The sequence below is a fragment of the Heptranchias perlo genome, chromosome 10 (assembly GCF_035084215.1).
Source record: "Heptranchias perlo isolate sHepPer1 chromosome 10, sHepPer1.hap1, whole genome shotgun sequence".
NCBI classification, from domain to species: Eukaryota; Metazoa; Chordata; class Chondrichthyes; order Hexanchiformes; family Hexanchidae; genus Heptranchias; species Heptranchias perlo.
Window position 1 is genome coordinate 34,097,783 of NC_090334.1, and position 18,517 is coordinate 34,116,299.

Consider the following 18,517-nt stretch of genomic DNA (forward strand, 5'->3'; position numbering starts at 1 on the left):
TATAATGCTGCTTTAAATTCATCAGTCAAATCTAACCCTGTGTCAGGTTTACTCTGGTTCTGCTTCAGAACAAATCTTTGCCTCAATTATCATTGTAAAAACCAAAATCGCAAAATAAATTTGCCATTTGCCTCCCATTTGCAAACATAGTTTGGATAAAGTTTAGCAATTAGATTGAATGGTGTTTCAGACAGAGCCCACCTTCAATTAGTCCTTTTTTAATAGAGCGAATTACATGGCAGAATCATTCTAGTTTAAAGCAGACCAATCTCTGGGGTAGGTTTCCTATCAGCATCCATTCCAACTGGCACCAGTGTAAACAGCAGGTAGTCTCAACATCAAATGAACCATGCCATTGGCTTCCCTTTTACCAGCCATTTGAGGCTTGCTGGTAACAGCATGTCACATTAACAAATATTTGCACATACGAAAATAACAAATTAAAAGTGCATCAATGCAGGTGGACTACTCAGAGGTAGCAGTAAAACAGAATATTTTGGCTGTCCCAACATCACAGATTGGAGTACTGAGCCTGGCATCAGGCGTTCTTATAAAAAGGGCATTACACAGCACTGTAACTGATCCATTTCTTAAAGCATTAGCCAGCATTTCATTTGCATATAGCCAGCCAAGAATCTTGATGTTGGGAAACATATTGTGGGCTGAGGAAAGACTCCTACTGTCTTTTTTCTCTAGTCACAGGAAGAGAAATCTATTTCGGGTGTATGTTAAAAGTCAAGCAGTCCAAAAGCTGCTTTTTTGAATTATTATCACAACAAAAATCAGCACAAATCCACACTAACAGTAACTGCAGCTCACCTGCAGCACACTGAACTACATAATCCATTTCCCTCGGAGAACAGGAAGCTGTAAATATTAGGACTATGTACTCTTATGAACTCTTGCTCTGTTCTGTGAAAGGGATCAAATCCATTGGTCCACCCATCTCGGGGACTTGTTACTCTCACTACATTCAATATGTAAATAGACAACTGATTCAATGAAACTTGAAAAGGACTCTACCATCCATGTTCCTGCCAACTTTAGAAGACTACCAATTTAGGATAAGAGTGGTTTTCCCAGCCAGCAAGTAGGAAAGAATATGGCCAGCATCTCTCCCAATGGCTTCTGCTTCCCATAGGTAGCAGTTGGCTCATATCTTCGGCAATTGCACAAGAACCAAGTGAAGAATTGTGGTTCAAGAAAAATAACAAGTTGCATTTATATAGCACATTTAATGTAGAAAAACGTCCCATGGCGCTTCACAGAGCCTAAGAAAAAATGGACATGAAAATTGAAAGGTTACAGGAAAAATAATGCTTTTGTACACAGACATGCTTAGTGCATATGCAACAAAAGTATTCATCTTCCTTTGTAAATTTTTATTTATCTCGTTTCTTCCAAGGTATTGCTTTATTATATCTTTCACAGTTAGTTTCTGCTTACTGTTCCTCAAATTTTGGCAGTGCTCCTAGTGTGCTACACTAACGCTTATTTCCTGTTTTGTGCTCGGTTGGCTTGTCAGAGCTAACACATAGTTTACAGTCTGTTGTGGATTTCTTGACATTACCCTCTTTCAGTTAGCATTAAAATATCTCAAAGGACAGTTGGCAACTGCTACAAGGCAAGAAACCCATATTTAGAGACAAAAAAATGGTTTTAATAATTAATCTTCATGAAATGTTATTGCTGGTTAACTTTAGTGCAACACATGGAACTGCAAGTATTTTTTTCAATTGCTCTGGCATAGTACTGTATTTATAACAGTCAAAATATATACCAGTATATAAGATTAAGTTTATCAGTTAAGAGGGGCACTATGTGTATATAAAAAAACCTAAAAATTGAGATTGAAATTACCTCAAAGCTTACTTCAAGGACACTAAAGGTCAGATTGCCACATATTTGACAGAACTGTTGCTCATTATAAATGGTTTGTTACATAGTAACATATAATTAAGGTAATGGTTGGAGCTGAAAAGACAGAATATGCTACAGCAGTTGTTTGATTGTAGTATGGGTCAGAAGATCATACGTTTCTACATGATGTATTCACATTAGATTAGTGCTTCAGTGAACAGGATATAAAATAAATTGCAGCTGTTTCTGTTAATTCTTGGCAGAACCCAGATCTTGCTCTCTGGTCTTTAATTTGTTGAGAATTTGCAAGTTAAAAAAAATTATTGTATTACTTTGGTGAAGCACCAAATTGATTTTTTTTCAATTATTTTGTTATATTAAGGGGTGTCAAAGAAGCTTTCTGAATTTAAATTAAATATGTTTGGTAGATAAAAAAGGAGAGGATTCTAGTTCTGCCTATAAGCCCTATTGGTGCAGTGCAGCGTAAAGATATTTAATATTATGTACTGTGGAAGCTTGTTAATAGGAGCATCCTATAAGAAATTAAAAAGTCCCTCTTTCTAATCACTGCTATTAGACAAATCATTTAAAATACTTTTACTTACTCAACCTCGTGATAACGTGTCCTAAAAGTGAACAAGAAAAGAAGCCATTAGTCTGTCTGGAACAACTGGTTTCCATTAGGCAAAATGAGGATGTAGAACTAACCTTTGGGCTTCATCTGAACTCATTGAGCTCCTTACGATGAGTTTTATTGCATGGAAATTGTACACTGCACTACTGAGCTTCTTATGATGGATTCTATTCTATTTCAGTACTACACTGAGTTCATTACTATGGATTCTGGTATGTGGCAGTATTAACTGCACCATTGACCCTCTTATTATGAATTCCATTGTATAAATATACTAAACTGCCCCCACGAGCTCCTTACTATTAATTCTATAGTATAACTATACTAAATGTACCCTCTGAGTTCCTTACTATGAATTCTATTGGAAAATTATACTAAACTTCTCCACTAAGCTCCTTACTGTGAGTTAAAGAAGAAAGAAAGATTTGGAATTACACGACCTCGGGATGTCCCAAAGCGCTTTACAGCCAATGAAATACTTTTGAAGTATATTCACTGTTGTAATGTAGGAAGCGCAGCAGCCAATTTGCACACAGCAAGGTCCCACAAACAGCATTGAAATAAATGACCAGATAATCTGTTTTAAATGTTGGCCAGGACACCAGGAGAACTCCCCTGCTCTTCAAATAATGCCATGGGATCTTTTACACCCACCTGAGAGGGCAGATGGGACATCTCATCCAAAAGATTGCACCTCTCCCTCAGTACTGCACTGGAGTGTCAGCCTAGATGTTGTGCTCAAGTCTCTGGAATTGGACTTGAACCTACAGCTTTCTGACTCAGAAGCGAGAGTGTTATCACTGAGCCACAGCTAACACCCGATTGTGTGTATTGTATACCTATGCTAAACAACACACTGAGGTCCTTATAATGAATTCTATTATATAATTATACTGAACTTCCCCACTGAATTCCTATCTATGAGTTTTATTAAATACACCTATGCTAACCTACATACTGAGCTCCTTACTATGAATTCTATTGTATAGTTATGTTAAATTGCCCAACCAAGCTCCTAACTGTGAATTGTATTGTATAATTATACTAAACTCCATCTCTTAGGTAGTTACAATAGATTCTACTGTATAACTACACTAAACTATCTTACTGAGGCTGTCACTATAAATTGCACATCGCAAGTATTTCCGGGTTGTGAACTGCCTAACCAGCGGTCCTTAAAGGGACTGCTGGAGATCGCTCAAAAAAAGGTCCAACATTTCACTAAAGTTTGTTTTGTGTGGAGTGAGAAGGAACAGGAACGCTCCTCGTGGCTCTACATAACAACTACGGGCTACTACCAGTATGCCCTCGCCCCTTCCAGATTGTCTCCCCCTCCTCTCCCAGACTTATGGTGGGCCTTGGAGCCGGCCAAAATTAGTTAGGCCCTGACAGGCCAGCTGTATCGGGGCGCCTGACTAGCGCCCGCAGCTTGTCTGACATGATGATGAGGCCTGAGGACGAATTTAGTTCGGTTGTCGGGCCTCTCTATTCCGATGCGCCTCCAGAATTGCCCCAAGTTTGAGGCATTAAGGAACTCGGGCTTAAATTCATTATTATGCATTCTATTCTATAACCGTACGAAACTGCACACTGAGCTCCTCACTATGAATTCTGTTGCACAGCTGTATAAACCGCTCCACTGAGTTACTTAATATTTCTATTGTGTGGCTCTTAATGATTGATTCTATTTTGTGGCTTTAGTAAATTGGTTAATTGAGCTCTTTAACCAGGTTTCTATTGTGTGACAGAGGTAAGCTATACTTTTGAGCTTTTGTTTTGGATAGCTTGTATTGCATGATGGCAGTACACTTTCCCATAAACTCCTTAGGATATTCTGTGTCAGTAATAAACTGGCCCACTGAACTCCCCTGGATGCTATTGTGACAGTAGTGATTGTGTGCCTGCAGGAAGAGTTTATTTAAAATCTGTTCAGTCATTTAACTATGCACAAATTACACTCCATCTATTGCTTTTCCTTATTGTACCTACATCTTTTAATCAAATATTGGATCAATTTCAATTCCAGCTAAGAACCATGTGTAAATTACCTATAAACGTGAAGATTTCCCATTAGAATGAAGAGAGAATGAATCTCAGTAACTACATGTCCATTAAGTGCCATGTACGGTATTAGCTATTCTCATACATTTCCAGTTCCATTTTATTTACTACGTTACAACAATACTGAAAATTTGAACAGCTACCAACCAGTACTTTCAATTTACTATAATAAAGTGGTCAGCGATATATATACTCAGTGAAATAATGAAATAAGCATTCTTTTTTGGGACTACTCTAAATATTAATATTATTTTATGATCCTGATGTCTCTTCAAAAATGTGGGAATAAAGCACTATATTGTCATACTGCCTGTATTTCATCCAATTATGAACTATTGTGGCAGTTGGTACTATGAATAAATGATTTCAGTTTAATGAATGTGCTACAAGAAATGTACTGCTGGAAATCCTAATCACCGCACTTTATGCATCAGCACCTGGGAGTGGCAATTCATTTGGCTTTTACTGTGCAGATGCGTAAGGTTGCAAGATACAGCCACCTCAATTTTGCTTTTGTGTAAAATACAGCACCAAATTCACCACTGTAAAAATCACAAGAAAAAATGATTAAATGTTATTTTGTTTATTATACTCTTAACTGCAAAGAGCAGAAACTTATTTTATTGCTATAAATTTAATAGCCATTAGATCTAGCTGTTTTAATTACCGGAACTAATGTACTTTAAAATGAAATCAGTGAAATCTAGCAACATCGGAACAGGATTAGGCCATTCAGCCCCTCGCCCTGTTCTGCCATTCAATTAGATCATGGCTGATTTGAGACATGTTGGAGTCGATTTTGACTTTTGGGTGGCCGACCAGCAGAGTGCACTAGCCGGCCATTTTGGCAGCAAAGAGGTGGCCGTGATTTTAAGGCCCCGGCCTTATTTGAATTTGGCAGGTGAACTGCGGACACCAAGCGGGTGTCCTGATGCAGCTCACTGCCCTTTGACCTCAGGAATTTCCGGCAGAGGCCTGCAGGTAGGTCCTCGGAGGGGAGGCAATGCCGAGTTGGGCCGGCAGCAGCCAGCAGTATTTTTGTGGAACCAGGAGGAGCGCTCCAGCTCCTTCCAGCTGCACAAAGAAAATCAATTTTTTTAATTTTCTGACAGTTTCCTGATCGGAAAGCCAGTTCCGCGGGGCAAACTTTGCCCATGTTTCACTTAAAATTGCAATCGGGGTCCTAACTACATCATCAGGACCCCGATTTGCATGGGAAGGAGGCCTATTGCTTGTTACAGGCAGGCGCTTTGCCCCCGCCCCACAAAGATAGGCCCCTTCAGCGGGCCTATCATCACGTTAATGGGATGGTAAGGCTACCGACCCTATTTTTAGACCCTTTCAGCGCCATTAACACACATGAAAATCAGCCCTGTTTATACTGGTACCTGGAGCTATTCCGGTGTACTATGTCCAGTTTCCAGGTTAATTTTAAACCTCCACATGTAAGGTACAGTACACACCAGGGTTAAAGAAGCAAGTTGTATAAGAATGAGTGTGTATGTTTGTTGTATATAAATAAAATCTAAAACGCCACTTGGAAATATAAAACCAACAGAACCAGGATCCAGAAAGTCAGGTTTTAATACTGGGTTTCTACTCACCTGATCAGTTAACTGTGGAGACTGTATATAGTGCTTTCATTCCTCAAAAATCTACAATAATTGCAGTGCATTTTTGACTGAATGCAATCTTTATCTTGATATAAAATTTAGTGTGTGCATCCATATTTACCCTTTTGAAGCTTTTCATAAAGGTGCATGCTGGTTATTCTGAAATAAAATTGTTGCAAATAATACATATTAATGGTGATCGCTTTCCTGTGGAAGGTCATATGTTTCAAAAAGTACTATAACTTAAACCACAAAGTTAGTGAGCAGGAAGCTTGACTATGCTTCAGATGTAATGTACATCACCTTGCCAATGTGCAAGCGAGTAGGAAAAAAAAACCTTTTGGAGCTAATCCTAATTTAGCATTCATCTGGTCTGGTAGAGAAGATCTAAATCAGCATAAAGATGAAACGGCTTTATTCACAGACACAGAATAAATGCAACAGTCCTTCAAAGCTAGTACCAAACCATCTGAAGGTTTCTGGATATGCACAGTACTCAAGTCCCCAGTCAGTGCACTTTCATGCAGATAAGGCAGTTTGCAGGGCAGCTGTCCCAGTCTTTTCTAATTTTCTCAACTAAGACAAGTTACTTCAGGGTGAGTTTCATGGCCTGCAACCTGTTCAACTTCTGGTTCACAGGTAGTTAGCCCAATCCCAGTCTCCATTCCTCAGGAGTGGTAATCTAAGAATTCCTTTATGTATAATGTCCAATATATTCCCAACTGTGGTTACCTTCTGAATAACTTGTATATGTTGATTGTCCTTCAGCTGTTTTCATCACCAAAATTAATGAGAAACCTTCTGTCTCAACTGCTCTGCAGATCTTCTAGATTGAACACACATTCTGGGTATAAAGGCAGATGCAGCAGAATCTGATCTGATCTGTGCTGTATTAGCTGATCTCAAGTGGGATGAGTACAGAGCACTACGAATTGCCTGAATGTACCCAGGCTAAGGAGGAAAAATGATCATCCAACGTACCTACTCCTAATTGCTCTTCAGTAATACTACTAAAAGTGTGTATTGTGGATGTAAAGTGAGGACAGAATTGGTTTTAACTATGATGCCTTCTATAGTAAAATAGCCTCCTGACACTGACCATCTAGGCTAATCCATGAGGAATGGCCACTTGGCAAAATACTATATCCCAGCATGACTCAATGCTTTCAGGGCAAGAGGGAAGAAAACTTGAGAAGGAATTTTTAAAATGTACGGATGAAATACTGAGGAAGAAGAGCAATAACCGGATATCTACCCAAGAACCACTTGTTTGATCAGAGTGGCAAATTTTCTGATTCATTCAATGATCGGGTGGCCAGAGTTTAAATGTTACAGCTTGAGAAGTTCTTGCACCTGAGGTGGAGCCTTTGTTCTGAATCTCTCAAAGGTCCCAATCTGTAACATTCGTGGAATTCGATATACTCACCCCACTTTGGACTGCTGCCAAGCAAATGTGGGCAAAAGCAACATAAGGTAATGCTCAAGGTAGACAAGAACAACTGGGTCCATTGTGCCTCCACTGACCTGTTGGACACCACTGTGGTTGCTGATTAAATTGTCATGCTTCAAATGTTCATAGAATCATAGAAGTTACAACATGGAAACAGGCCCTTTGGCCCAACATGTCCATGTCGCCCAGTTTATACCACTAAGCTAGTCCCAATTTCCTGCACTTGGCCCATATCCCTCTATACCCATCTTACCCATGTAACTGTCCAAATGCTTTTTAAAAGACAAAATTGTACCCACCTCTACTACTGCCTCTGGCAGCTCGTTCCAGACACTCACCACCCTTTGAGTGAAAAAATTGCCCCTCTGGACCCTTTTGTATCTCTCCCCTCTCACCTTAAATCTATGCCCCCTCGTTATAGACTCCCCTACCTTTGGGATAGTAAATGGTCACTGGTCAGGAGACAAATCCTGAACTTCTTCATCGAGCGCCCAGATAGCTGGATGTATGGGTGAGGTGAGTCTACGAGGAGATACAAATTGTTTGCCTCACTCATTTATCAATGAGTATCACAGCTTCAGGCTGTGGCTAAGATAGCCCATCTTTCTGGCACCAATTCCTCCCTTTGATCATGCACCATTCCAGATAGCCTTACTGCAACAAAAAGAACTTGCATTTACGTAATATGTTCAATGTAGAAAAATATCCCAAAGTGCCTCACTGAGATGTAAAAATGGACACTGAGCCAAAGAAGGAGAAGATATTAGGAGGAGTGACCAAAAGCTTGGTCAAAGAAGTGGTTTTAAGGTGGTTGTTAAAGGAGGAGAAGGGATTGGAGAGGCTGAGGGATTTATGGAGGGAATTCCAGAGCATGGGGCCTGGGTAGCTGAAGGCACAGCTGCCAGTGGTGGGATGAAGAAGGTGGAGATGCACAAGGGGCCAGACTGACTGGCTCCAATCGACCTGAAAGATACCTAATTCTGGCTTTATTACAACAATCTCAAGTTCAGTTTTCAAGGTGGCAATTCCTGTACATCCTTTTTGCAGTCACAAATTATCTATCCATCCACCTCATCTCAGGTTGCTGTGCTTACATTTCTATTTATATTAGATAATTGGCTAGTGAGAGTTTCTTGTTGATGAATTAATCAGACAGCTTCAGTAGATGCTTGTCACATTACAGGAGATCGGCTGCTTCATCAATTACAAAATGCTTCACCTATAGCCAAAAAGGACCTTATTCTGAACAAGTCCTCCTGTCCCCAGATAGGGTTGGAACCCTTCAGGCACAGATGCCTTCTCTTTGTAAGAGATTGTAAGAAAAAAACCTATTCCTTTATTTGTGAAATGCCTACAGTTCAACTTGCTCAAACAGTGAGCTGCTCATAAGTTGGCATTATCCCACACCTCTTAACTGGACTTCAGATCATAATGTTCTTAGGGAGTCTTGGTACAGATGGCACCTCTTCAACTGCTGCTGGTAATGGATGCTTCACTATATGAATCGGAGGATATATTCGGAGTGATTGGGCTCAGTAGATTGACTGCAATAAGCCCACCTACACATCAACTGACTCTAACTCAGTGCATTACAGTTGGCCCTGAGACATTTTAAAGCTCTATATGGGTCATCCCTCTGTGTTTCTGCATAGACAACATAACAGTTTTTAGCAAATAAGGTGGGACGCATTCTTGACCCCTCTGACAAGACACAATGCAGTTGGCTCATTGGCGCCTCAGTGGGCAATGTGCTGTAGGCACAACATGTAGCTAGGGTGACACCTGTTGCTGTCAGCCATCTGGCAGTCCAACTCCACATATTGAAGATGCAAATCAAGGTAGTCCACAAATTCATAGAGACTTGGGGTTATCCAACGAATGGCCTTTTTGCAATACTGGGCAACCATCAACTTCCTTGTTTCTGCTCAATGACTGCAGGCAATTCAGTGTAAAAGCTGGGATAGTCTTTCCTGCTCTTGAAAATAAATGTTTCTGTACAATTTCTCTGGTTCCCTTCATATCCATCAGAGCAGAGGGAAGGAAAGTGATTCTGGTAAACTGTCACTGCCCTCACAAACATGGTCGTCAGACATGCTTGGCATTAAACAGTTTCTACCTATTTACCAGAGAGATTCAACCATCAGGTCATTTCCTACATCTTGATTCAGTCAGTGTCTAATTGGCAACCTAGCTGCTGTGAGAGGACAGTTATTGGACCAATGTTTACCATCCTCCATAGTGGGAAGTCTACTGGCCTTGCATAAGCCATCCACTAAAAGTGGATATCCAATGATGTAAGAGATCACTCCATTCATCCCACGGCTGTTTTTGGGCATCCTTGAAACAGGTGTCCATTAACAATGTTGTCTAAATTTTCCAAGTGCACACTGTCGGCGAAGAAACTTGCACACCACCAGCGCATCTCAGAAAATCACAGATAGATGGAAGATCGCAGGCACATTGACTGAGACTTTCCATCCGCCCATGATTTCCCAAATTGCGCTAGTGGCAAGCAAGGTTCCTCACTGCCAGCGTATACTCAAAGTTACTTCCTATATTTAAAGCAGCTACATGGAGTGACCAACGTACATTACAAAGCACCACTGCTTGATCTTAACAGTGTGGATGACAATGCCTTTTGCAGATTTGTTCTATTGGCAAGAATATCTGGCCCCTTTTGTCCTAAGTACTCCAGCATTGTTGAATGAAGAAAGATTATCTATCTCATAGGGTCATTCCTTCTTTGTCAAGAAGCACCTCCACTCATCATACTGTCACCATGCCACCCTCTCAGGACTTCCAGGGGGCTTATGTATGAGTTTTTCGTTCTGTTAGTTTTCTTTGATATTATAGGTCAAAATGAACTGCCACTTTTATACCTCACCAGAGCAAGATAACCAAATGAATCATTGACACCTGACACTGTTGCATGCAAATATCAAAAACCTCAGTAAGGGTTGTTGCCCACCACATGTTTCTGCAGAACATTGAATCTATCCTGGCTGAGCTCCAACAATGTTGAGGATACTTTCTGTTGAAAAATGAAGATCATCCCACAAATTTAGATAACCCTTCTTTATCCCATTTCTCTGTCTGACGTAATGGATCTATCTAACTTTACCAAGTTGGAAACAATGGCTCTGGGCGCCCTGGTTTCTAGAGATCTTTTTAGTGTCCTGCTTTGCCTTCAAGTATTTTGGAATACAGTTCACTCTGTGTGCAGGTCCTTTACAAAGGCAACTCCCCTCACACTTTGCATATCATTCAGCAAGTTATGGTCGATTAGTTACCACTACTTTAACCTTTTGGAGTGAGTCAGTGCTCTCAATATTTTTTCCCAGCTTTTTTAAGCTCCGATTGATATCTCCATGGTTAGCTGCAAAGAACTTTGCTAACAAATTTCTCACTTTATTTGGAATGGCAAATGACTCCTGGTTTTAACTTTGATTCCTCCAACACCCCATATCACCAGACAGTCTCCATTAATATTTGTTTGTTCTAATATCAGTCGAGCCAAGGCTTGCAAATATTGGAATGAATTCACAGCTCTCCAAGAGATTAAGTCCTCAACTGGAATGTAACTTCATCCTAATCTCTTTTAGTACCTTCTTGTAGGGTTACTTTTATGAGGTGAGACTCCTGGCATGGGGCCTCACTCAATGGGATTTCAGGTTGGAGATGGGGCTAGAACGCTATAGGCTGATGTTCAACCTGCACTCCCATGTAATGAAATTTCATTCTGGGTGCGAAGCTTCACAAATTACCCCTTGTATGTGTGGGACCTCCTCATTACTGGATGGACGTTATTAGCAGTCCTTACTTTCTGCTTTGGAAAACAGTATCGTCAACTGCCCAAAGACCTTTGTCACATGTTGCTTTTAGTGGGACAGACCATGAATTAAACCACCACTTTATTTAAAGAGAATTACAAATTATTTTATCCTTTTTATTACCTTACATTTTTACTCTGTTGATGTTTGTCCGTATAGAGTTGTGTGTATATTGGTGGTGGAAAATCCTTTTTATATTTAACAAGAGCATATAAAGCATAAAATGTTCATATTATCTTGCAGGAATCTAGATCCATATTTTTTTTTCTCCAACTGCAAAATTTGCCTTAGTCTTTCCTGTCAAGGAAATAGATCTTACTTAAAATTACAATTTTTACATCCATTTGTTGCACAGTAGAAGATTACCCATTCTGCTATGTGTAACAAAATCATAAATCTGTTCTTTGTAAACATGCTTACAATTTTCTTACGCATAGCACACAGGAAATCTTCCCCCATCTATATAATATATAAAATATATTAAAAATCTTAACATCTGCATACACTTCCTGTCAACTTTTACCAATTTAAATTCCTATGTCCACATTTCTATGTAAACATATTATGTTATAATTACACCTTCCCGACAGTGGTGGTGCTGTAGCATTTCTGTTTTGCAATTTCCAACTCCTAGCCTATACAGCAGAGAAACCCCTAAACTCCAACCAACTCTACCGTGGGGGCAATTTTAACCTAACCTGCCTGTCTGGAAACTGACCAGATCGGGTACAACGCTGGTTTTGCACCCCGCCCGATTTTACTCTCCATTGAAGTTCCATGAGCTTCACGCACGGCAAGTTAGGTTAAAAATCCCCCCTACATCCATGCTTCCCAAACAGCCGTTTTGCTATTTAACCATAAATAATAAAATCAAATCAGAGTGTTATATAAAAATAAGGACGGAATGTATGACTTTAAAATGGGAACCGAATTACATCGGTGCGATCTGGTTCAATTATCACCCGCCATTTAACAGCGTTTCACCTGAAGACTACATTTGGTTTTGACTCGCTAGGAGGAATTTTAACTCTCAGATGGGAAGCCGGTGGGACGCGCAGGCTGTCCGTCCGGGAGTCTCCTTGGAAGGCCCAGCCGATATTAACGGCCAAGCCTCATTTACATCGAACCAGCTACCTGCCCATCCGAAACCGGCGACAATTGGGCCGGGGGGACCGCATGTTGGCACTCTGGTAAGTCTTGTGGAGGTGGGTGTTTGGCCAGGGTAGGAGGGGGTGGGGGGGCCTAAGGCAGCAAAAGCCCAGACTTCCTTTGTGAGGTCCAGAGGAGCACTTCCTCCTGGATGTCATTGGAGTCCAATGTATGTCATAGGACCCTAATTATCATATAGTAATGAGGCTCCCACTCGACTTAGGCGGTGCCCCAGCTACAAGGCAAAAATGAGCGGCAAATAGAGACGCTCAATTTGAACTCCTGTTACACTTCCACTCCCATGTGTAATGCCTCGGGAGATTGACTAGAAATAAATAAATTTTAAATTGTTCTCGTTTACCAACTATACTGAGATATGTTGCACTTTATTTTAAACTTTTCAAAGCCATCCTGTTTGTACAGCTATAATACTAAAATCATTGAATCTCATTTTAACCTTTTTGTCTTAAATATTAATCTACCTTATTTCATCTAGGCAAACAATTAAGGATTGGTTTTCCCGTTTTAATACAGCATAAGAACTGTGGCTAAAGTGACCAGTTAATATTGTTGTCTTACGTTGCTATTTTTTCAGGAAGGATATCTTAACATGAGTGATACTTTTATTATTTAGCAACTTTGAACATCTAAGATGTTGAACAAGAACTCCCAGTCTGGGTATTACATAAAGGTTCCCGTCTAATACGTGTAACATTTACCTAATAATTGCTCCCTTCTGCTTTACATAACAAAAGTGGAAAATGTGAATATTTTAAATGCATCACCAGACTGGTTTTTAAATTAATTACACTTTCTGTCAGAAAGCCGTGAACATCTGACAGAAACCTAAATGAAGCTGTGGCTTCCATTAAATAAAATTAAAAGGCAGAGATTAGATTATAGTGATCAGACATCCTGGTTTGATTATGATATCGTGATTTTGACATACCTGCTCCATGTCCTACCTATTGGGGCCTAAATTCGTTATGGCCCGTATTCGGATGCTTCCATCGCGCACCAGAGGACTGTGCTAAATTGTTCCTCGGGTCTCATTGTAATAATTAGGGTGAGGCACCGGAGCCTGTTGCTCCTCCAAAGGCTGCTCGCCCTTGTGGCTGGATTGAATTTGGGCCGCTTGCTTCACTGGCAGTGGCCCTCAGGTCAGTCCTGGACCTTAACGAATTTAGAAGTGGCCCAGGGACGTGCTCAAATTGGGCGTGGGCCTTCCCACTGCTACGTTTGTCATTGTGGTGCCCATTTTACGCCTGTAAAATGGGTGCAACGGTGTTGAATTTCTACCTTATTATGTTTTGAGACTGCTTATCCGTCTGCTTTGGAGAAAGAGATAGAGACAAACAGAGAAATATGTTCTACTTTGGATGGAATGAGAGAGTTGCATTAGACAAAGTGAGAGAGGGAGAGACAACAGATATGCAGATGTCTTCTGATTTGGAGCAACAGACAAAGCCAGAGATAAAGTGGTACGTCGGTGTTTCAGTTTAGATAATTGGTCCATTTTCAGGTTAGAATGAAATACAAGAGCATCCCTGAGCAGACACTGCAGCAGGTGCACATCTTTGTATAGTTTCTTTAGGATCTGCTTCATTCACTTTACTTTACAATCAACTCACAGTGAGAGCTGGCACACACCATGCATGCTACAGTTTTCAACTTGTTTCTGCAGGGGTTACACAACGCACAGCCCCCAGCTACAGACATTAGTCCTGTCTGTTTGCTTCCAGCAATCTAGTTCATCAGCAGATTAGCTTGCACTATAGCAGCTGATCAGTTGTGTTCACTGACTCTCAATTTTCCACGCGGTAGCCAGTGACCTCAGCAACCCTGCTGGCTACAATTTTTTGTTGTCGAAGTGCTGTCTCTGAAATTGATAACAATGGAACTTATATAGGAAACAAAACACTGCGGATGCTGGAAATCTGAAATAAAAACAGAAAATGCTGGAAACGCTCAGCGGGTTGTGCAACACTTATGGAGAGAGAAACAGAGTTAACATTTCAAGTCAATGACCTTTCATCAGAACTGGAAAATGTTAGAGATGAACACCTTTTAAGCAAGTATCGAGCCAGGAAAAGTATAAAAAGGAAAGACCTGTGATAGGGTGGAGGGCAGGAGTGATTAAGTGAAGACAGGGATGATGATGCAAGGCAAAAGGAGGTGATAACGGGAAAAGTATAGAAACAAATGATAGGAACTGGAGTAGGCCTTTCAGCCCCTCGAGCCTGTTCTGCCATTCATTGAGATCATGGTGACGATCCGGATTCTTTCCCCTCAGTCTGGTTCAGTAAAAACTGAAGTCGAATACATTTTAAAGTTCATCACAACTTTAATAGCAGGGTTCTTAGTCTGCAGCATTGATTTGGACTCCTGATAGAGTCCCTCTATGCTGGCAGAGCAAGAACAAAAACATACAGAAATCCACACGTTTTTATACAGATGAATAGGGTTGGAACATACTTAACGAGGGTCAACACCAATCATAAGCCGGGCATAGGTTGCCATGCGAGGTTACATTATTTCCAGCCAATCATAAATCGTCCATGTGCTGATCATGCTGCTGTTAGACATCAAAGGGGATACTTCCTCACCTTCCAACTTGGAATGTTCTTCCCTGTTCCTTCTGTTCCTTATCTCCCAACCTGGAATGTCTTTCAACTTTGGCTAAGCTCGTTACCTATATTGATCTGCCATAAACATGGAGACATTCAGACCAGTCCTTGAATCACATCAAAGACTCTACATTGGTAAGACAATGCAAACCTGCTGACTACGCAAACATATGGCCCAGCAGGAGGGCCAGGCCACCTGTATCAATCTCAGTTACTAACTAATTAATCCTTTCTAACCATTTTGCATTCTGCTTCTTTGCCACGTAGGCATCTTAATATTTTACCGAAAACTGACCACGTAGGGATTCTCATTGGCTGATCTGTATCCTAACTCCATCTACCCGCCTTGGCTCCATATTCCTTAATACCCTTTGCTAGCAAAAATCTATCGATCTCAGATTTAAAATTATTAATTGAGCCAGCATCTACTGCTGTTTGTGGGAGAGAGTTCCACACTTCTACCACCCTTAATGTGAAGAAGTGTTTCCTAATTTCTCTCCAGAATGGCCTGGTTCTGATTTTAAGGCTATGTCCCCTTGTCCTAGACTTCCCCACCAACGGAAAAAGTTTCTCTCCATCTACCCTATCAATTCCTTTCAAAATCCTAAAATCCTCAATCAAATGGTTACAGCAGAATAGCAGAGGGGGAGGGAAGCATAGAAAATCTGCCAAAGAAAAGAAGGCTCCCATGGTCCAGGAATGTGGTAGAAGAAAGGCAGGTAAATCCCAGGGGTGCGGACCACCCACCAGCCGTGTACCGATAGGGGAACCCCACCCCAAGCACCAGCCCGCTCCTCCTGCACGCCCAGTGGCTCTGGTGCAGCCATCCTCCATTACCAGCACCTGCTCTCTGAGAGAAAATGGGACCGGTGGCTAAGGTCTAAAGTTGTTAAACTCACTGTTAAGGCTGGAAGGCTGTAAAGTGCCTAATAGAAAGATGAGGTGCTGTTCATCGAGTTTCCTTTGAGCTTCATTGGAACAGTGTAGGAAGCCAAGGACAGAGAGGTGATTAAAGGAAATTCAAGAGCTGCAGTTTAATGATCTACACAACTAGAGTTCTTTTATCAGATTGAAAATTTATTTAAAGTTATTTAAGATGGGGAACATTTCTCCAATTTGGTTAATTGAGAGTTAATACATGATGTAAGTGCGTAGAGAACTTGTAGAAAAAATAAACCAATTGTTATTCACTCGGAAAGGGCCTGGCAATGGGGAGAGCAACAACAGGATGACTAGTGCGCAAAATGTATTTTTCCAGATACACTTCTGAATAGATGTTTTTGCTGCAGTGCCAACACTCAGCTCCAATTCTGTGCCATCTCGAGATTCCCACTTGGGCGTAGTGTTAGATTCACTTTGAGAATCATGAGGTTTGGCAAAGTTACCTTTTGTGAGTCCTGATGACCAGACTTGGAGGGGTCAATTTTAACCCAGAGTGAGTTTCAGGTGGGTGGGGGCCAGGCGAGCACAATACGCACTCATTGACCTAAGTTTGAGGCCTGGGGTATTTTAACTCCCAGGCCTCATTTAAATGCCACCGGTCCACTTCCCGGTCAGAAGGAGTGGGATCAGGGCACAGAGTGGCTGCTCGCAGGGAAAGATCAGGCAGCACTTAGTCGTCTGACTGCCAGATAGATGGCAGGGAGACTCTGTCACTTTCCTTACAGGGCTCAAAGGAAGCAATTCTGCTCATCCCGGCCTTACAAAGTTTTACATTTAACTGAAAGGCCTCTTCTTTTTACAGAACTGCCTCAGCTTGGCAGGAAAGCTGCGACGGTTCAGGCCCTGGTTAAAATGCAATTGGGGTCAGATTGAAGTATTGGGAGCCCATTTTGCAAAAGTTCATGAGGCCCCCACCTGCTTTATTCGGGCGCCTTATCCACCTGCAGAACACTGCAGGTTAAAATCGTCAGCGTTGGAAAAGGGTCACGCACTAAGTGTGGAAGTAGATTGTTTGTTTGTAAAATGGAAACTGGAAACATTCCTTCTGAGATACACTTCCACAGGCAGCATCAGCTCTCTCCAGTAGCACACGGGAAACATCAGTTGTTCGTGTATCAGCCTAGATTATAATGTTGGCACACTATTGAACCACAGGGAACAGCACAGCCAATCCTGTCTTCACCTGGAGGGGTAAGAGTTCTGGTATTCACTATTTATAGCAAATGTGTGAATACTTGTATAAAGAACACAACACATTTATGATTTCAATATAATTGGCAAAACAGTGGAAATCTTGCTTCCTGGCTTTAACTTACTGGCCAGTCATTAGGTACTCCTATTTCCCAAATCGATCTCATTAACCCTTAATTCTCACCAAAGTACCAAAGTTGCAGTTTCACTGGCTAGGTCACTGAGCTTTCTACATACCAAACTGGGGAGAACTGATTTAATTCCAGAGATATCTGCTGTTCTCATACTATCAGCATTCCTTGGGAAAAAAACAGCTCCAAGCGGCTCTGATCTTATGCTTTCACAAAATAGAACTACACGGCTGAGTGACAGTTCTGATCTGAAGCATTTAAGTGTAAGTTTTGATCTTTCTGGCTTTGATTAAAACTAATGAGCTCATTTAATTCAAAATGAGAATCTCTGATAAGAAAAATAAGGTTGATGTGATTGGATTAGAGGGATGAATTAAACTCTTACAGTTGAAGTTTCTGCCTAGATAGTGCATTACAGACTCCATGAAATAAAATTAAAAAGCTGTTGGCATATTATAGTGTGTTAGATGATGAGAAGAATTTTATAGTAATTCATTTTTTAATCAGTGGAAGTGAAAGCACTAAATTTATAGCATTGTACCACTTTACCCTTGAATAAGGGAAAATGGTTCAGACTTCAGAAAGACAAAATGAGTGCCTTCTAAAACTGGAATTTTCAAAAAAAACAATGAACAGAAAGTAACTTATCAATAGGATGTCATTACAAAGCTGAAATTATCGATACTTGAATGGAGAGACTGCTATTCTTCTGTAATTTTACAACATGGATTACACATTTAGATAAAAAGTCTTTTACAAATTTTAGTTGTCCTCTTGTATTTGATCTGTTCAAACAAAAAATGAAAACAGTTGAGTACACAGAGCAGCAACCATCACAAAATGTTACTGTTTACTATATAAAGATGTCTACACATTTCTGTTTTATAGTGAGCTGTCCTTTAAACTTTGAAAATTACATGCAACATCACAAGTTTCCCAATTTCTGTCACCACCGTGATATTTTATCACGAGGGAAAGATTATGGCTGTGAAATTGAGCTTTCCATCAGGAAAGCAAACTGTCGCCAAG

General features: G+C 40.7%; 1 protein-coding gene across 3 annotated transcripts in view; it reads left to right on the forward strand.

Moving 5' to 3' along the window:
- LOC137326390 (neuronal PAS domain-containing protein 3) overlaps positions 1–18,517 on the forward strand; it is a 919,339-nt gene that overhangs the window by 849,266 nt on the left and 51,556 nt on the right. The window lies entirely within an intron of this gene.